The following is a 22,265-nucleotide window of genomic DNA, read 5'->3' on the forward strand; positions in this document are numbered from 1 at the left end:
ACAAAGTATAAAATACAGTAGTTATTTTTCCTCTGCCAAGGTGGGAGTATTAAGAAACTTGATGTATTAACTTTTATTTAGAAGTTTGAAAACTTCAAACAAATGAATAGACTACCAAACTGAAAACAATTTTTATGGCTTTAGATTTAACACACTGTTTTATATATAAATACTGCTGAAACCTTAATGAATTCTAATAAAATTATTTATTGTATCACGTTTTTCTTTCACCCAAGACACAGAAGAAAAGGAAAACGAAAGACATATACTCCATCAACTCTAAGATGGCACTGACTGTAAAAAACACAGTGATTTCCAAGAGGCTAAAAATGGAAAAAAAAATGTGCCTCTTAGAATAAAAAGAAGTGCAATGTTATGATCACAGTCATCAGTCTTGCTGATGTGGAAGTTCTTTCACTATAATAAAATTCAAGATTTTTTAGTAAGGTAGTCTGTTCACATGTAGGAGACCCTTTCGATGTTTCAGGAGTCCAGCAAAAACAAACTTCAAGACATACAGAAAAGAAACCAGCCAATATCAGATACTGTTCAGCATGAAGACTGCACTCATGGTAAACTAAATCGAGGAGGTACTTTAAGGGATAAACTTGGCTTTATAAATGTGACTACCAAACTAACATACAGTACACGGCAAGATGTAAAGCATGTCAGTGTATAATAATTTAAAGTTAAGAACACTGCTTTCATACAAATATAAAGTAAACATGTCAAAAGTTAATTTACGTTATTAATGAGGGAACCAGCAAGACGGCAAGGCGTACCAGAATTTACCACCCCAAAATAGGCCTCTTTGGCACGTGGATTACTTTGAGCTAACAGACTCAGGAACAGCTTTAAAAACAACAAACAGGTTTTCCTTTTGTAAAGGAAATTTACATTTATAAAGAAAATTTCTGTTTGTAAAGGTGTCTCCTTCTCCCATACTGGAAAGAGTAAGGCTCTTAGCAATCTTATCAATGGAGAAGGCACTAACTACAACAGGCTTAACAACCCTTATTAAACAACCCTTTTCTACCATATTTTTCCTGGTTACCTCTCCATAACTTGCCTCCCCAAACTCCTTTTTTTGTTTGTTTTAGCCTAAGATGGTATATAAACCCAGGTTTTAACCACCCCTTTGGGTTACTCGACTCTGGTGCTCCCATGTATACATGTGTAATGTTGATGTTAATGAACTTCTGTTTGTTTTTCACCTGTTAATCTGTCTTTGGCCAGTCTCATTTATAGGGCCCCAGTTGGAGAACTTAAGATTAGTAGAGGAAAATATTTTTTCTTCCCTTACAATGGTCATACTGGTTTCCTAACTTAATAGAAAGCTATGGTGATCTAAAGTATGGTGATCTACTATGGTAAGCTACAGTATGGTTATCATTTTAAGGATAGATATATGTATAGCTCAGCAAAACCGAACAGAGAATCCAGAAATAAACCCACACATTTACGGTCAATAATTTCAGCCAAGGTGGCAGGTACTGCAATAAATAAAATACACTTTTATTCAACAAATGGTCCTGGTACAAATGGCCATCTTCTGGGAAAAGAAATAAATCTCAACCATAATTTCACTCCATATACAAAAGATGACTCAAAATTAATTCTAGATCTAAGCAAGTAAGCTAACACTGTAAAACTTTCAAAAGGGAGGAAGGGAAAGATTTTTTGTTTTTTTTAAATTGAAGACATTTTAGATTTCTTCTGGGAACTTTACCAATTATTTGAAAAAATCGGGAAAAAGATTTCTTTTGACTCATTTTGATCTGTTGAAATTGAACTTCTTATGTCCTGAGGTGGTTGGCTAAGAATACCACCAACAAAATATGTGCCATCGTCTTCCATGGTGTTCAACAAAATGGGGGAGAAAAATAATAGAGATGGATCCAAAGAGAAAACCTTCCACCACATTCTCCATTCATCCTTAATTTTCAGCATTTAAATTCTTGGGGGGAAACATTCTCCAAGGACTACCCTGTAGGTAGTGGCACCCTAGCAGGAAACGTAATACTCCTCTGTACAGACATGATAAAGCAGGAAATCAAAAGCAGGGATAGACATATTCAAGCAGTAAAGGGATTTTCAATTCATTTAGCTGAACATTCATTAATAAGCCCTTCTACCAATAATTTAGTCCACATCAGACATGTCAAAACCAGTGGCCAGAAAAGCTATAGCTTTAAGAAAAAAAAAACAAAAAAGTCTGACTATGGAAGGTTATCACAAGGGATATGTGATTTAAGAAAAGATTTGAAAACCTCCCATGAACACATCTCACCTTACCTTTAAAAGATGCAGGCTCTACTGTCTTACTTAATCCTCATAAAACTAAACACATGTGTATTAAAAGATATTAAGTTAATAGTTCACCTAAAAGTGCAAAGGAGCAAATACCCAAGTGAACTCTTTAGAATTCTCTGCAAAGCCTTTACTGGGAACGACTTCAATATCCAGGCAGTTGGATACAGACTCCCCTTTTCTCCCTTCCTGTATTTAGGTAGTTCTCAAATGCTCAAGTGCATAAGAATTACTATACAGTGTCACCTACCAAAACCACGTATACATCACGGGCTACTAAGGAATTTCCAAGGAAATCGTGAAAAAATGTGTTTCTCAAGCTTTTGTTCATTATTTTGTCCCTAATGAGCCTTTTTAGACATTATTTTCTTAACTGCTCCCTTAAAGTTTTAATACCACAGATTTCCTGTGCATGTGTTTATGTACTGTGTATATATCATTTATACATGAAAAAAGTAAGATGTTTATTGTTTCCCCAAACTAATTTTCACCCACTAACAGGTATTATCACCCCCACTGAGAATACATGACCTAACATGACCTCTAGCTTAATGCATGCGATCCTCACATAACTTCAATGGCTTCTTTCAAAGAAAAGTCTATTTCCAAGAGACTTCTCGTTCGTTTGGGTATATATATTGAAATTTGTTTTCTTCACACTAGTTGTTTCTAAACTTTTCTAATAAAGCTCATGTTTGTAGTGAAGAAGGAATGCACACTCTGAAGATGAAAACCACATATGTACATACTCAGCAAAGGAGGAAATGTATTTGAGCTTTGGCATCTTAAAACATTATGTGATTTGGGAAAGAACAGCCTTTTTAGCAATGATCCTGCAACAAGTGGATATCCACATGTAAAATAATGCAGTCAGGCTCGTACCTCACACCACATACAAAAATTATCTCAAAATGGATCAAAGGTCTAAATGCAAGGGTTTAAACTATAAAACTTAGAAGAAAACATAAGTAAATCTTTGTGACCACAGATTAGGCAATGGTTTCTTAGATGTGACACCAAAAGCACAAGCAACAATAACAAAAATAGATAAATTGGACTTCATCAAAATTGACAAGTTTGTGCTTCAAAGACACTATCAAGAAAATGAGAAGACAACCAGAAGAATGGGAGAAAATATTTGTAAATCATATATATGATAAGGAATCTGTGTGTCATATATGTAAAATTCTTACAGCTCAATAAATACATAGACAACCCAATTTTTAAAAATGGGTAAAGGATCTATATCCTGTTCTCCAAACACAATAAACAAATGACCAGTAAGCACAGGAAAAGACACTGAACATCATCAGCTATTAGAAAAATGCACACCAAAAGCACAATGAGATATCACCTCACACCCATAAAGATGGCTATAACAAAAACCCAGTTAACAAGCGGTGACAATTGGGAGAAATTAGAACCCTCACATACTGCTGATGGTAATGTAAAATGGTGCATCCACTTTGGAAAACATTCAAGTATTTCCTCGAGAGGTTTAACATAGAGTTACTATATAATCCACCAACTGCACTCTTACATACATGCCCAAGAGAAACAAAAATGCTTGTCCACACAAAAATTTGTGCGTGAATGTTTATAACATTATTCATAGTTATTCATATTTGCCCCAAAGAAGAAAGAACTTAAATATCCATCAGTTGATAACAGATAGATAGAATGGAATATTATTAGCAATAAAAATAAATCAAGCTTCTGATACATCCCACAACTTGGATGAACCTTAAAAACATGATGCTAACTGAAATAACACGCACCAAAGATCACATATTTTGTGATGCCATTTATATGAAATACCTGGAATAGGCCAATAGAAGCAGAAAGTAGATTAGTGATTGCCTAGGGATGGTGGGGTTAGTGAGAAATGGAAAGTGAATGCTAATGACTATGGGGTTTCTTTTGGGGGTGATGAAAATTGATTGTGGTGATGGTTACACAACTCTGAATATACTAAACACTATGAAATTGGACACTCTAAATGGGCAACTGGTATGGTATATGAGTTATATTTCAATAAAGCTGTTACCTAAAAAGTCAGAAACCAAGGAAAAAGAAACAATCAGATTCCCAGATCCTCTTACCCACTCCCTAGAACCAGGGGACTGCCATGCCTCTACCCTGGCCAATGACTCAAGCTTTGTCCCTACAGAGGATAAAACAGAGGGTCTCTGGGCGTGGAGTACATCAGGCATAGTTAAATAGTAAGGCTCTGGGAAGAGACTTCTTCAGGGATTTGGAAGTTATAGAACACTGGAAGTGTGTGAACATCTTGAGAAGGTATTGAGACAACCGGTGAAGAGTCTGGGGGTGAGACAGTGATAAGTATTTAGAAAACCAAACAAATTACAAGACAAGACAATTACTTCCAGAGAAAACAACAGGCAGGAAAAAGACAGTGATGGTAGGAACTCCATGGTTCAGCTTTAGATGGCATTTACATAGAACACTAATGTAAATATTCAATATTTATTTCATCAAAATTAGAGGAAAACTATATTGGGATAAGAAGGGAAGGAAGGGAACCACGTGAAATACAAGTGGAAGGATAAAGGATAGTTAAGTCTTCTGGTTCCACAGGGAAAATCAACTGAAAAGCTTGAAATTAAAAAAAAAAAAAAAAAGTAGGAATACAAAAACGTTATTTAGAGATATGGAGGTAAAAAGCAATCAGTTTAAAAAAAAGGGATGTGGAGTGAGGGAGGAGGAAGGATATTATAGAGTTTGCTTTTCCAAAATAATGAACCTCGTAGAATTATTTGATTTTACACACACATACAATCAATGGGAAATGCTTGCAAGTTGTACAACGTAATAAAAATTTTCAAACACCTTTTTGCTATTATAAAAAAAAGTTATGTGAACTTTGTTCCCAGTGATTTTCTTATATACATAATGATTTTTATAGTAACGTAAAATATTTTAAGTTATTCTGCAGGTAAAATGTTTAACTTAATTCCCTCAAATATTTAAGTAAAATTCCTTTTTAAGAAGATGCACAATGTTTATCCTACGTCTCCATGAGCCTCCTAACACAATGACAATTACCCCTATAAAATCCCAGTTTGAGAAGCACAAGGACTTAACTAGCATCTGACTATTCTTCTATACTTAGTGCTTTTCAACGTATATATCACTCATTCATTCATTTATTCATTCAGCAAATATGTAAGGGCTTAGTAACAGTCAATTTAGGTGGGGGAAGAAAACCCAACAAAACACGTCTGACCCAAGATTGCTCCTGACACATTTTTCTGGCATTATATTTTTGTCTACATTGTCAACCAACATCAACATATGGGTGCAAACCCACTTACTGAGGCTGAGTTCGATATCTAGCCTAAGTCCTGTAAAACTTGGACTTGAGATTCTATGAAGTTATTATATGCACACATATTTGAAGGACATTTTAAAAAGTGCTAAACTATAAATATTCTGATTCACTGCTCTTTCACACGTACTAAAAATGACTTCGCACAATCACTAACCAGGAAGAAGGTTTGGTGTCTCACTGAAAATGTCGCTTAATAAATAACCTTCAAATTTAAATGCCAACTACGGAAATCATTCATAGATCCTCAAACTTGTCCTTGAAGTCTAAATGCGCAAAGAAGGTAACTAAAAAAAGATTTCCTACCATTAACAGTCTATTGCTTTAACTCTTTGAAAATGAGTCCAAACTCTAAAGTTTTTAGCATAATATCCTTATGTTTAAGAACCTGCATCTCTTACAGCATTTAGACTGAAATGTTAAATATAACTTTGGGATCATTTGCAATTTTCACTTCTCAGATTAGATCACTAACAGTTTGAGGGGAAATTACTTTTATAATTTATTTATAATAATATGTGCATTTAATCTAGTCAAAAAGTGATGTCTTGTTTACAACCACATACCCTAGTGTAATGAACATAAGTCTTGATACACACACTAGATGCTCAATCATGGCAACCCTAAAATTATGGCTAGGAAACATGACCTGGGATGGGCACAAAGACCAACAGACTGAGCATTTGAGTAAGTGGTGAGGGAAATTTTGAGACAGAGAATTTGCCACCGGATATGAATTAGATTACATGGAATTGGCTTTTACATTAGATTAAAAAAACCTCCTTGATTGTAATATACTGTATACCTTTATATCCTCCATAGTACCTATGTCCACACCAGGTGTGGTGGGCAGAATAATGGCCCTCTAAAGATGTCCACCTCCTAATCTCTGGAACCTTCGTATATGTTGCCCTACATTGCAAAGGGGGCCTTAAGTCTGCAGATGAAGTTAAGGTTGCTAATCACCTGACCTTAAAGGAGAGAGATTATTCTATATCATCTAGGTGGGTCCAGTGTAATCACAAGGGTCCTTAAAAGATGGAAGGAGGAGGCTGAAAAGGTCACAACGAGAAGTGAGAAGGACTTGACCGGACCTTGCTGACATTGAAGATGGAGGAAGGGGCCATGAACCAAGGAATGCTAGCAGCTTCTAACAGCTGGAGAAGGCACAGAAATGAATTCTCTTCTGGAGCCTCCAGAAAGGAGCACAGCCCTGCCAACACCTTGATTTTAGCTCAGTGAGACTTGCTCCAGACTTATGACCTCCAGAACTATAAAATAAACTTTTGTTCCTTTAAGTCACTAAGTTTAGGTAATGTGTTATGGATATGATAGAAAATGAATACAGTTTTAATCGATAAATACTTTCAAAATAACAATTGAAAAAGAACAGCTAAGAAAATAAGCATGGCCATTCAAGGTATTTTCACTTTCCCACATCTTCAAATTATTTGAAACCTTCAATCACTGAAATTTTATCCATTCACTCACTCATTTGAAATCTACAATATCTTTGAATTGGAAACAGTTTTCTCCCACTGACCAGCAGCTACAGTGCCTGGGGAATCACCCACTGGCTGTTCCTATAAGGATATTTTCCTAGTGCTCTATGACTTCATTATGGCTAATACATCTCTACAACATAAAAGGTGCTTTCGCTCATCACTTTAGGTAGATATTTTGGTCTAAGTTATCTTTTAGTTGTTTACGATTTAAACATAAAACAGATTTTACAGACTGGGAGCACAAAGAACTACATTTTGATATAATCAGTTCATCTTTTATCTATTTCTTCACTTAACCAGCATTTACTGAACACTTAAGAGTATGCTAGCATTGAGAACCTCAAGGTTGAATAACACACAGTCACTGCCCTGAAGAATTGAGTATCCTCAGGAAGCTAGTCTAGTGAAGGAGACAGAAATGTCTTAAAGCAAAGGCTTAAAAGTGGAATTCACAAAGTGTTACGGGAACTCAGAAGGAAAAATCATTAACCTCATTAAAAAAATGTATTCAAAATCATAAAAAATAAGAAGGAACATATTTATGGATGAATATACTCTGAACCTACAATTAGTTATAAACTCATGGGTTGGTTAGAAGACTCTACTGAATGTCTCTGCAGGCCCATAATCATTCTCTGAGAATGACCCCTCCACTCGCCCCCATACACAGCCAGAATTGAAACGACTGTGGGTTATCTCTGACCTACACAGGCCAGCCAATCAGATTCTCTCAGTCTAGGGAATTTACAATTAGAATTCAAGGGAGGCATTCATCTCAGCTGCGAGTGAAGTCAGGTGATGAAGATTCAGTGGCCTAGGAAGCAATGTCCTGCAGGCATGCGGGGCCCCAGACAAAGAGAAACAGAGGAGGTTGGCAAGTAGAGAAAAAGAAAAACGAAGCAGCAACTCAGACCATGACTGCGGTTCTGCCCTGCCTTTCCTTTGAGGCCTTGCTCTACTCTCTATTTTCTGTTGCAGTGAGGCAGACCTGTGTCTTTAACATAAAATCCTTATTTTGTTTCAAATTACTCTGAGTGGGTTCTGTTGCTTGCACGGTGAGGTGGTTCCATCTGCATGAGACAGATTCCACATTTTCATTAGCCTCAATGACCTCACCTGCAATATGGGGATAGGGAAGTGGCTTCCCCTTTCAGGGACCAGGCAGCAGGATCCAGATACAGCTGTGCAAGTACCAAAGCATCCTGGACTATAAATTATCATATAAACGCAAAACTTTAAAAACTGTAACTGGTTATGAAATATTCACAGAATGACCCCTATTAAAAGCCAAATGGAGGGATTTTTCCAACCAAAATAATGTAGAAAAGAAGCTCAAATTAAAATGGGCCATAATTGAAAGCAGGGCTCTATAGTCAACTTCAGAGATTAGTTCAGTTTTGGCCACTTCAAAGGGTGAAAGAGAGATAGGAGAGGAGGAGGTAATGGTGGAAAGAGAGGATCCACACAGAAGCAGAGGGATGAAAACTGGAAAGGATTTTATCTTCTCGGAGAAAGCCTATCTTTCTAGTAAACTATGTCGCACAGCAGACTGTACAAAAGGTGATCTTCTTGCAATAGGAGATAGAAAGGGCATCAAAAGACAACTCTCAAAGGTCTCCAACTAGAGAAAGCAAGGTGTTCTACCGACATCAGCAGAATGGGACTCATGTCTGACCTACAGGGGATGTTCTTCCTATTGTCTATTATCAAGAAACTGTGGAATGATATGGAGGCACAGCTGCTGTCTGGGGGCTACTTTATGCCGCCTGTCCTTGACGTTACTGACGGCTTATTATCTTTGACAAGCGAGCACAGACAAGAAAGATAAGGAAGTGAAACCTTATTTATGTTAGCACCCTATTAACATCTCTGATCATATGCTTGTTCAACAGGGAGCTAGAAATTGGCTAAAATAGAGTTGAGAAATGGTCTAAAAATGATTTCACTTACTGACGCTAGAATCCGGTTCCCTATGCATTACCAAGTGTTTAGTAAATATCTAGATCAAATGATGTACAATTTTTGGTACATACGCTCTCCTTTACCACAGAATTCACTTCACCACATCGCTGCCACAAAAAAGTCCCATGCTAAGGAATAAAACTCCTCAGCATGTGTCTTGGTAATGGTTTCTTGGATTTCATACCTAAAGCAAAGGCAACAAAATCAAAAATAAACAAATGGGACTTGATCAAACTAAAGAAAGGTCCTATACAGCAAGAGAAACTATCAACCAAGTGAAAAGACAACCTACAGATTGGGGAAAAAATATTTGCAAATTAAATATCTAATAAGGGGTTAATATCCAAAATACATAGGAAACTCATGCAACTCAACAGCAAGAGAACAACCCAATTTAAAAGTGGGCGGGCTTCCCTGGTGGTGCAGTGGTTGAGAGTACGCCTGCCGATGCAGGGGACACAGGTTCGTGCCCCGGTCCGGGAAGATCCCACATGCCGCGGAGCGGCTGGGCCTGTGAGCCATGGCCGCTGAGCCTGCGCGTCTGGAGCCTGTGCTCCGCAACGGGAGAGGCCACAACAGTGAGAGGCCCGCGTACCGCAAAAAAAAGAAAAAAAAAAATGGGCAAAGAACCTGAAGACATTTTACCAAAAGAAAAATGATATATGAAAGTCCAACAGGTACATGAAAAGATGTTCAACATCACTAGTCATTATGGAAATGCAAATTAAAACCATGATGAGATATCACTTCACACTTGCTGGAATGGTGATCATCAAAAAGACAGGAGGTAAAAAGTGCTGGTGTGGATGTGAGAAAAGGGAACCCTTGTGCACTATCTGTGAGATTGTAAATTGGTATATCCACTATGGAAAACAGTATGAAAGGGCCTCAAAAAATTAAAATAGAACTATTGTATGATCCAGCAATTTCACTTCTGGGAGTATATCCAAAGGAAATGAAAACACTAACTCAAAAAATACCTGTATCCTCATGTTCATAGCAGCATTATTCCCAATAGCCAAGATATGGAACAACATTAAGTGCCTACCTTTGGATGAATGGATGAAGAAGTTGTGATTATACATATATATACACATATATAAATATCACATATAAACACATGTACATACCGTGGAATATTATTCAGCCATCAAAAATGAGAAAATCCTACCATTTGTGACAACACAGATGATCTTTGAAAGCATCATACCAAGTGAAGTAAGTCAGAAAGAGAAGGACAAATACTGTATGATGTCACTTATATGTGAAACCTAAAGAGCAACAGCAAACTTCCGGTTATAAGATAAATAACTACTAGGGATGGGATATAATGAACAACATGACTACAGGTAACACTGCTGCGTGATACAGAGGAGAGTTGTTCAGAGAGTACCTCCTAAGAGTTATCATCAAAAAAAGAAAAAACAAGTCTTATGCTACGTCACGCTGAGTTTTTGTCGCTGGTGTTGATCCTTCCTCTTCCATGCTATGAAGGTATTTAGCCTTCATTCTTGCAGTGTCAACACTTAGCACAGTGCCTAGCACAGAGCTGATATTCAAACAACATCTGTGTATGCTAAGAAAGCAGACCGTAATGTTTAGTCTATATGCACATTCTCAATTCCTGTTAACATTTTGTGAGCACTTACTCAACTCCAGGTGTAGCACTCCTTTTTGTGTATTGCTTCATTAAATCCTTACAACACCCTAAGGAGAAAACCAAGGCACAGAAACCAGGTCTAAGGTCATCGAGACAACTACCTGGAGTGCAGTTCTAGATCCAGTCAGCCTAGCTCCAGACTCAAGCCCTACACTGCTCTGTGCAGTACTGCCATTCATATTCTCGGCAACTCACCCATGCTTCGCTGATGGGCTAGCCGATAGTGCTCTGAGGGATACACAAACAGGACTGTAACGCTGCTCTCCAGGAGTTACAGTGGTGTCAACACAACTAATTCCAATAGGAGGCAGAATCTGACAAGCACTCCTAGAAATGAGACTCAAGGTCATAAGACACAAACACAACTCTTAGCTAGCGTGGATGAATGGCCTTGGCCTCACGGATATAGATACTAACGATCTGCACTGCAAAGATTTGCCGAGATGGGGGACCAGATAATATTCAGCAAAATCACCACACGTCAGGTAAAGCAGTGTGTTTGGGACCACCTGGGGCATAGGACACCTGTAGGAAGTGCTAATGATGAGTGCTTTGTAACTCATACTCTACCTGAGGCATAGAGAGGTGGACTGACTGAGGAATCCAAACACTAAGCACAGAATACTCTGAAGTTCTGAACTTCAGTGACAATGAGGATGTCACTAAATGGTCGCTTTTGTACAGAGTCCAAGGTCATAAACACAGGTATGTTAGAATTATAGTCCCTAACTCAGTAGAGAGGGAGATGGCTGTACCTATCCATCAAGACAGACAAGATCTCCAACTGTGAATGCCCCACCACACACTAGCGTAGGGCCTTCCCTCCACTATGTCAAGTGTAAACAAACACAGTGATTTTGAGAATGGAACTCTAGACCTCCGTCCATTCACCTCTAACAAAAGCAAGTGACTGAGGGTGATGGTGAATCAAGTGGTATCCTTTGAATTAGGCCTTGGAGGGCCTATCACAGCAAGTAGTGGCTAAGAGTTCAGTTTCAATTGAAACGACTCAACTACATGTAGCTAATCTACATGTAGAAATCCTCTATTTCTCTAAAAGATGAACAGTGGATCGATGTAAAAACGACACATATCAGAACTGATAAAGCACTGTACTCAAAATGGAACATTTACAGAAAGAGAACCTCTACAGTAAGAAATAATTTGCTTACACAGGCAACTTTATGGCTGCCCTTCAGTTAGTTGGGAAATGAAGATTTAGAGATTTCTCTCAAGTTCTGCATAAGCACAAGGTAAGATTTAAAAACTTCCTATTTCCTTGCATTAATATCCAATTCCCTTTCAGAAGAAATTTTATTAAATTAGAAATGTAATTCTTTTGTTTAAAAGAAAAGCCTCACTATTCTCTTAGATGATTACATTGCTGGTGTGATTTTAGTCACTGTCAATAAACAAAGTGACAGTAAATAACCGTTTCAAGGCATCGATTTGCATAACGATACCTCTTAAGTTCTAGGTTTGCTTATTTAATGTGAAAGCACTATTTCTCTTGTACACAGTACGCAGGTGAGAGCTCAATCTTTACGAAGAACGTGTTAAAAGATCTTTCTCAAATGTTTAAAATCACAAAAAGAGTAATGTTCTGAAACATGCAGAGGTATTAATAAAAGCATTTCATCTCTATAGAGCTTAAATATTAAAAAGCACTTATATAACCTTCATTAAAATAATTAACATTTCGAGACAATTTAAGGAACACACGACGACAAATTACATTTTGGCAGTATTGAGTGGTCCCTGAGTACTTCTTCTTCCTGGGGGCTCTTGAAAGTCTGTTCTCTCCATCTAGAATACTCTTTACCTCATTTTCTTGTATTCCTTCTGCTCTCCTGGTCATCCTACTCTGTTCATCTTTCCTCCTCTCACTAAAAACCTTTCTTAACCTGGTACACTATTGTAGCTATATATGCTTCTGTAACATCAGATCGCTCTCTTTCATACCATTTACAGAGCTCTGATACTAAAATTATGTATTTCATTGTTAGATTACCATCTTTCTCCCTCACTAGATCATAAACTCCCCGAGGGAAGGCGTTGGTTCTATCCTGTTCACCACTAAATCCCCAGTTCCAAATCCCTAGCACTCAGAGTATATACTGGCATCATACATATGTCATACATATCAGTCACTCAATACATTTTTGAGGAAGGAATGGACCAAAAAATCTTTACCTGAATACTTGCCCCAGAATGTACCTTATATGTGGGATGAGTGAAATAAATTTAACATTTATTATGTGAGTATATTCATTTAAACGTTATACTTCGCTTTGCAGATTTGAGAATAGTAGTCATAAGCTATGTTTACAATGGGGGAATTTTACGGAAACAAAAATGCGTTTATAATAAAAATTTATCTATCAGGGAGGAAGAAATTTTCTTCTATCCTTCTACATGCTCTGGCTAGTCTAAGAATTAAATTGACATGAGACAGATTAACAGGAGAAATCAGTGAAATTTTAATAACATGTATACATGGGAGAGACCCAGAACTGAGTAAGTCACCAAAATGGCCCAAGCTCACCTTAAATACCATCTTCAGCTAAAGACAAAAGAGGATGTTGAGGGTAGTGGTTTGAGATTTCAAAGGGGAGGAAGGCAATTCACATGGAGATGGAAAAGCAAATATTTTGCAAGCAAATTTGTTAACAAATTTTGTTTACAAATATTGTAAACAAGTGTTTTCTGGGCCATGCAGAGACAATGGAACACAGAGTGGACTCTGATCTCTAGGCCCTACCAAGTTTCCCCCTCTACACCTAGTCCATATTCTTTGCAGGCGTCTCTGATGATAGCTCTATTCCGGGAACTGGCCCTCTATCTACAATTTTTTAGACAGTTAGAGGAAAGGTCAAAGTGTCTTCCTGAGTCTTTTGGGCCTTGATGGCTTTTAGCTCATAATAATCCACATGCCAGACACATTTTGGGGTGGCAAATTTTGTTCTCCTACATATCCATAACAACAGTAAAAGTTACAACAACAAATGATTCCAAAATTAAAGCAATAGCCCAGTTGTTTCAAATAATTTGAGAAGAGCACAAATCTATTAAAATAAAGAAAACTGGAGTCCACTGGAATGAGTCTAGGCATTAGTCCACTCAGGTCCACTGAAGACAAATCATTAAGAGAGAGGCATTAGAAGTGTGCATACACCAGGCCTGAGTGCCCAGCCAGTAGGTGAGGACCAGCCCAGCGAAAGTACTAAAGACTTTAGTGAAAACACTCATGTCTGCAAATTTAGAATGGATGATTGCAACTGTAATAGGCTTTAAAAATGTTTTATTAGAAAGGCCTATAACTTTGCTTTGGGAAAAAAAAAAATTCTATTTTAATTTGCATCTCCAAATAGAATTATGTTAGAATAACAAAAAAAATTTCCCTGAACTCATCTAATTTTAAGAAAAAATTAGAGTAGCAATAAAGGGAAAGCTCCTTTTCTTTCATTTAACGGGATAAAGATTTTGCCTTTTACTTAAATCCTCCTCATGGCTACACTTTAAGAATTAAGTCATTTACTGTGACAACTAAAACCCACAATTTCTTGTCCCTTTGTGAAAATTCGGGCATATTTTTATCCTTATACTCATTATTATTGACAACAAGCAAAGACAACTTAGATAACTGCTCTGGAAAATACGTGCTCCTAGAACAAAGAACTATCAACTAACTAAAACAGCCAATTTAGCAGGGAGATGAGTTTATTTGTCAGAACTTACTGCAAGATGCTCATCTTTCTGTGGCATCAACACAAAGCCATTTTGTCTTAAACTCTGCCCAACTCCAATCAGTTCCCCGACTTCAAACACCTGGCTTAAAATCACCCAGCTCAAACCCTAAAATGCATGAATGCAATTTTCTAAATTCCCTCTTTTGAGAAACTACTCGGATTCTGTCAAGCTTGTGTATCCGTTACTACATAAGGTCTAAAAGCAAAGCTCTGTTGCATCAACAAGCTCTTCTGGTGGTCTTGTGGAAAGCTGACAGCCAATATTTGTCTTAGGCCCCACTAAACAGAAACTTCTTTGAGTTCACAGATGGTGTCTTGGTCACTGTCATACATACCTGCGACCAACATGCTTGCTGGCACATAGTATGTTACTAATTCATACTTAGGAAGGAAGGTTGAGTATGGTAATCTTGTTCTGTTAGATCATAGAGAGTCAAAGCACTTACAAAGCAAACGTAGTTGCCAAATCTAAACTGACAAACCCCGTCCTCATGTTCTATCTCAGCATCAGTCTTAAAGCTGCCATACAAAAAGTTCTTGCAAACTGTGTTTTGAAATTAGACACCCATTTATATTTGCACAAATTAAGTTAGTTCCTGCAAATTAAAGAACAATGATTACTGCTCTCCTTCTAGATGACCATCAGCGTAGGTTTAAGCAATAGTTTGGAGAGATTTTTTATTTTTTATACTCCAATGTTCTCTTAAAGCAATAGAAGCAGCTCAGGAGATGCATTCTAAAGCTTCTTTCTTATTTTGTGAAAAGACCAGACATTCCTCAAACATGAGAAAAAGAATAATAAAGGTACAAAACACATCTTGTTCAGAACTCATCCATTTCTAAGAGTCTACAAGATGTAAAACTGGTGAGCAAACCTGCCTCAGTAAATAGCGATGCTCCAACAGTGTTTATGGAGCAAGTGAATGAGATGAATCACAAAATTTTTTTTTTCCAACTCTTGTTTCAAAAGTACAACAGGTATAGCATGTAGAACTTTTATTTACTTAAAAAAATCTTAGGGGCATCAAATATCTGCTGAAGTCCTAGTAGAAGGCATGAAATTAGTGAAAACCTAAGAAAATGTCAATTTATGTATTAGTAGGTTTGTATACATTTCTGGGTCAGGTTTCCTCTATCAATCACCTGCATGAAAATTTCTTGGATGGGCATAGGAAGAGGTTGGAGGCCATTACTCGCATCTTCCCAACAACAACAACAGAGGTGAATCAACTGAAAAATCAATGACTTTTCTTAGATCCATCAGCTAATTGAGGTTATAAGTCATAGCACCACTCCACAATCCAGAGAGACAGGTGAATACAAAGAACCACAGCCAAGATCAGCTTACCTGAAGCGAAAGCAGAAAGAGCTAGTAACTGACAGAAACACATAAATGGTGATTTTAACAAATTGCTGGAGGTTCAGTGTGAACTAGCTCAGTGTAACAAACACCTAGAGGCCCAGTCTTAAGGGAGACTGTATACTTTGGTGGGCTTTACCTTCAGGAACTCTACTATATTCCCATGGTCAAGGTTGTACAAAAATCCCTTCAGGGGAGGGAAAAAGTAAATGTTTTGAAAATTTCCCAGATTGCTCTCTGTAACAAAGACCTGCCATCCTATTTTACCAGAACTATATCTGAACGTGGGGAAAAGAAATTAGCCAATCCTAGCCTCTTCTAGTTTTTCTGTTTCCCCACTGGAGATTTAAAAAATAAATAAATAAATAAAGTTATAAAATTGTTCCAGAGATCACAGCCCAGAGAATTAGGTTCACTAGAAATTCTGAGATTTAATCATAACATTATAGAACAATAACCCTCTCAATACACCATCACCACATAAACAGGGCTTTAGTCCAACAATGGATTGTAATTGAGAGATGGAGTTCTTAGGGAAACCTAAAGGAAGCAGGGAAGAAGAAAAAACATTTAAGGCTACAACAAACATTAAACACAGCCCAGCTCCTAGGTAGATTAATATAAAACCTCACATTAAAAGCTTAATGTTTTCAGTTCTTGTTACCTGAGACATCATTTCTAGCCTCCAACAAAAAATCACAGAGCCTGCTAAAAGCCAAGGAAAAAAAACACAGTCTGAAGAGACAAAGTGAACATGAGAACTGGACTCAGATATGTCAAAGGTTTTGGAATTATCAGGTAAGGAATTAAATTACAGTTAATATAAGACTATACTAGAAAAGTAGACAATGTATAAGAGCAGGTAAATGTAAGCAGAGAGACGGAAACTCAAAGAATAACCAAAAGGAAATGCTAGCTATCAAAAAACATTGTAACAAAATAAAGGATGACTTTGGTGGGCACATCAATGGACAGACCATAAACACGGAATGAAACAGTAAGCTTGAGGACATGTCAACAGAAACATCCCCAAACTAAAATGCAAAAAGAAAAAAAAAAATACAACATTCAAGGACTGTGAGACAATTAAAAATGGTATAATATGAATGCCGAAAGGAGAAGTAAAACGAAGAAGAGATACTTGACATAATGATTGCCAGGAATTTTTCAAAATTAATGACAGACATCATATCACAGATCCAGGAAGCCCAGAAAACACAAGTGTGATAATTATCTAGAGGAAAAAAATTCCTTATCATAAAAGACTTGTCATATTTCTGGCCATAAATGATGTAAGCAAAGAGACAGTGGAATAAAATATTTGAAGTGTTGAAAGGAAAACAAAACAAAAAACTTTCACCATTCACCAACCAGTCAATAATGTTTTAATAACTTTGTCTGGGGACAGATGGCTAGACCCATCATAATGATCATTTCATAATGTATGCAATGGCAAATCACTATGTAGTACCTCTGAAACTAACATAATATTGTATATCAACCATATTTTAATTAAAAACCCATCAATTAAAAAAAGAATAAAAGGGGGAATTAATTAATTCAACTGCATTTAAGGAAGAAAAGTACTGCTGGAATAAGTGGAAATCCATTTGCAGAAAAACAATAAAGGTGTAAACCTTTTACAAAAATTAAAATAGATCACGGAACTAAATGTAAAGTGTAAAACTGTAAAACTTCTGAAAGATAACATAGAAGAAAATAAAAACTTGGTTTGGTAATTTTTATGGCTATAACACCAAAAAAAGGTCTATAATTTGTTTGGCAACGAGTTTACAGATATAACACCAAAAGAATGACCCATCAAAGAAAAAACTTGTAAATTGGACTTCATTAAAATTAAGAACTTCTGTTCTACAAAATACTGATAGAAGAATGAAAAGACAAGCAGGAGACTGGTAGAAAATATGCAATATGCAAAACACATACTCAATAAAGCACTTATATCTAAAATATATAAAGAACTCCTAAAACTCAACAGTAAGAAAGAACTCAATTAAAAATGGGCAAAATACCTAAAGAGACACTTCACCAAAGAAGACATATAGGTGGCAAATATGCATAGGAAAAGATGCTCAACATCATGTATTATTAGGGAAGTGCAAATTAAAACAATGAGATATCACTAGCCAACTATTAGAATGGCTAAGATCAAAAAACCTGACACAACCAAATACTGGCAAGGAAGCACAGCAAAAGGAACTCCCACTCACTCCTGGTGCAAATGTAAAGTGGTTACAGAAACTTTGGAAGACGTGGAGTTTCTCATAAACCTCAATATAATCTTACCACAGAATCCAGTAATCATACTCCTAGGTACTTACCCAACTAAAATGAAAACTTATGTCCACACAAAATCTACTCAGGAATGTTTACATCAACCTTATGCATAATTTCTCAAAACTGGAAGCAACCAAGGTGTCCTTCGATAGGTGAATGTATAAACAAGCTTTGGCACATCCATACCATGGAATATTATGCTACTATAAAAAGAAATGAACTATCAATTCATGAAAAGGCATGAAGGAACCTTACATGCATATTCTTAAGTGAAAGAAGTCAGTCTGAAAAGGCTACATGATATGATTCCAACTATATGACTTTCTGGAAGAGACAAAACTACAGAGACAATGAAAAGAAGAGAGGTTACCAGGCCTTCAGAGGAAAGGAGAAAGGGATGAATAGATGAAGTACAGAGAATTTTTAGGGCAGTAAAACTGTTCTGGATGATACTGTATTGGTTGGATACATGACAAAATGCATTTGTTAAAAGCCACAGAACTGTACAACGCAAAGAGTAAACTTTAGTGCAAACTACAGATGTTAGATAATAATAATGTGTCAATAGTGGTTCATTAATTATAACAAAAGTACCACACTAATTAGGATGTTAATAAGAGAAACTGCATACGTATAGAGGATGGGGGTTAGAGAAACTCTGTACTATTTGTTCAATTTTTTCTGTAAGTCTAAGCAATTAAATCTAATATTATTATTTTTTTTTTAAAGAAAGCACACCTAAAAGAAGTTATCTGGGATGCTCTTTGGCAGTGGGATCCAGAAACCAGAAACCTCTGTTGCAAGCAGCTAGGAAGAGTCTTAAGGTTGTTAAAATTTCAGTCCATGGCTTTAGCCATACAGAGGTCCAAGGCAGATACAACAGTCAATTTGAAATAGGTTTAGTTCCAAGAATAGGACTTGAATTTGAAAAACAGAGGGTAGTTGGCTGGCTGTTTAGAGGTAACGGATGGCAGAGCCAAATTTCCTCAGGGTCAAGCCATTCTTAATGAAGAAAGACCTTAAGTGGGCACTGCTGTAGGTTCTTCAGTAACAAAGAAAGGTTTAGATTGGATGGATTTCATAAGCAAGTCAAAGTTCCCTTCACTAGAGACATGGAAAGAATTTATTTACGACAGTGAGTAACACTAAAAATGTGCGTGTGTATACACGTGCATGTGTGTTTGTAGTATCAGGAGATGCTCGGCTTTGGTCCTTCAACTTATGCAGTCCCAATATTTTTAATTGAGATACACACACAAATAAATCATATATATGTATGTATATGTATATACATGGGTATCTAAATAAAATTCACATACCATAAAACTTACCCTTTTAAAGTAAAAAATTCCAAGTTTTTAGTATGTTCACAAAGTCGCGCATCCATTACCACTATCTAACTCCAAAATCCAACTTTCGTTTTTAACGCATGCCTCGAATTCAGAGTACACAAATGAAACAGTCAGCTAGAGGTATGGCCAGGAAGAATCCTTGATATTTTCAAACGTTTATTTATTCTGCCCATTAGTAAGTCTACATCATTTCAGTATTTAGGAAGGTTTTCTTTCTCTCCAACAGTCATGTAGGCCGATACTTATTAAGGTTTCCACACAGAAGATAGTCATTCTGACCTGGGAAAAAATTAAGTGTGAAAATGTACACATTTGGACTAAATAATGAAAAAGAGGTTGAAAGAAAGTGCATAGGAAGAAGCAAAAAAGGAAACTATGGGCCAAAGGTATACAACAGGGAATATAAAAAAGTTTCTAGGGCACTGCAGAAAGACAATGTATTCTAGTGATTACCTTTATTAGACTCTACTGGATCAGGAGCCAACTCATTAAACATTAATGGCAGGGGAATGCCATCCATATATTATAAATAGCCATTAAGTTGAGATAGCTCTGCACAGGGTCAGTATGAATTAATAAAAAAACTTAAGCTGTCATTTCAGAATCATAAAAGGGTAGATTTAGTAGAAAATGTTCAGTAGGAATAAGGAAGAACAGTATATATTACACTATTTGTCTGAAGAACAAATTAGAGATGAGAATAAATTTATCATAAACCTAAAAATATCCTTCATGACAAAACACTTATTCCTTGAAAATGGGTGTCAATTACATTTAATAATCTTAGCACTCCACGTGTGACATTGGCAAATGGTAAATGCAAAGACAAATGAGAAGTAGATATTCAGGTGAAAATTAGACAAAATGTTCATGAAACCAGAATACCCTCACTGAATACAGGTCCAAGAATATGTAAAAGCAGCAGAACTGAGATTATTAAAAGATAAGGTCTAATTTCAAATTTCTCTTCTGGGTTAATTCTGGAATCTATCCCACCTGACAGTATTTATAAGGCAGGTCATCTACAAAGTAACCATAATTTTGTTAGTTTTACCATCAGTTTTCACTGGTTAGAAAGTGAAATCGTGTTATAAAAAATTATGGTATTGATGGACACTTAAATAGATCACTACATTTGTATAACTTATTTTTCTTACCGTCTTTGCTAATTTACACCCACTTTTTCAGAATAATTTGAAGAAAGAATTAAAAGATTCACGTACGATTCTTTTGATATCTTAGTGTTTCTCGGATAATAACACAGGGACTTTTGTAAGAATTTCACTGGGGCAGCTATTTTGACCCCAAAATTAATATGGCCCCTGTTAAAAATTATCATAAACTTGGAAACAAGACAAGGATAGTGCTGGTAGTGGTATGTGGCATGTGCTTTCAGTATCATACTAGCATATCATTTAAGAAAAGCACTTAAGGATTTAATTGTCTAGGAGAACAGACCTGTACCTGATTTTGCTACGTACTTTTTGATTACTGTACAGCTACTGTGAAGTAAAAAGTTAACTTGTAAATTTTTGCCTACTACAAAAACTATTGCAAAGGTTACAGTTTTACTGCCCTGTAGGTTATTAACCCGTCTTATATCTAACTTAGCAGTCCTATTAAAATATTTTCTGTGTCCCACCTACCTCCATTCCCTCTTTTGTTAAATTGTTTAGAACCACCCATGTACCCAGTTCATCAAAATGCTTCTGAAATTACATTGGTTTCCTCACTGAAGACTTATTAAGAGTTGGTACATATGTGTTCTCTATGTGTATTATAGTCATATTTTTAACTCTGAAAATAATACTTTGTCCTTCATCAAGCACCTGTGTAAAAATTTTTAAAACTAAGCCAACACCCCTCTCATGGAAAAAGCAAGGCTTAAATGAATTGCCTTGTGACAGTCAAGCTGGAGGAAAACTGAGAGCAGGTAACAGCATTATTTATTGAAAAGGCAAAAGCCTGAGCTTAATTTAAGGGCTTCCACTGAAAATATAATTTCAGACACGAGGAGTATAAAATGCAACAACGTGAACAAACTCCATTTTGGTTTTGCCAGTATTATGAGAGGTAAGTCAACTCCAGTAAGGTATCATTAACACTGCCAAAAAGGTTTATACCCTATGAGTTATCATTGCAGAGGTCTGCCATCTCACTCTTTCTAGGAGCATATCTTTGAGTCACAGTACACAGTGAGAGGTTTATACTTAATGCAAAGTATATTTATAAATTATGACATTTTCATGGTGGCTGAGATGGCTTTTTAATGTGTCAGCTTGACTAAGCTGAACTATAATCCCCAGTTATGCAATCAAACACTAATCTAGATGTTGCTGGGAAGGGACTTTGCACATGCAATTAAAGTACCTAATCAGTTGAGTTTAATTTTAGGACATTATCTTGGATGGGCCTGACCTAACCAATTAGAAGTTTTTAAAACAGGGCTTTGGATGTCACATATTTGATGTTGGCTTCCAGCTGAGACCTTGGCTGGGCTTGTCAGCCAGAACACTTACAGCCCATGGCTAGCCTCTCTACACGGTTAGGGTTCCCTCACAACATGGTGCTTGGATTCCAAGGGAAAGCATACCAAGAACGGGGAGAGGGAAATGGAGGGACTAGGAATGAGGAGGGACGGGGAGAGGGGTAGGTAAAGGGAGAGGGAGAAAAAGAGAGAGAGAGAGAGAGAGAGAGAGAGAGAGAGAGAGAGAGAGAGA

At 36.7% G+C, this 22,265-nt stretch overlaps 1 protein-coding gene across 19 annotated transcripts in view; it reads right to left on the minus strand.

Moving 5' to 3' along the window:
- Positions 1–22,265, minus strand: part of FHIT (fragile histidine triad diadenosine triphosphatase) — a 1,443,555-nt gene that overhangs the window by 518,576 nt on the left and 902,714 nt on the right. The gene's annotated exons all lie outside the window — the stretch shown is intronic.

Source organism: Monodon monoceros, unplaced genomic scaffold (genome assembly GCF_005190385.1).
Source record: "Monodon monoceros isolate NGI ecotype Baffin Bay Population unplaced genomic scaffold, NGI_Narwhal_1 Super_Scaffold_3, whole genome shotgun sequence".
Classification (NCBI taxonomy): domain Eukaryota; kingdom Metazoa; phylum Chordata; class Mammalia; order Artiodactyla; family Monodontidae; genus Monodon; species Monodon monoceros.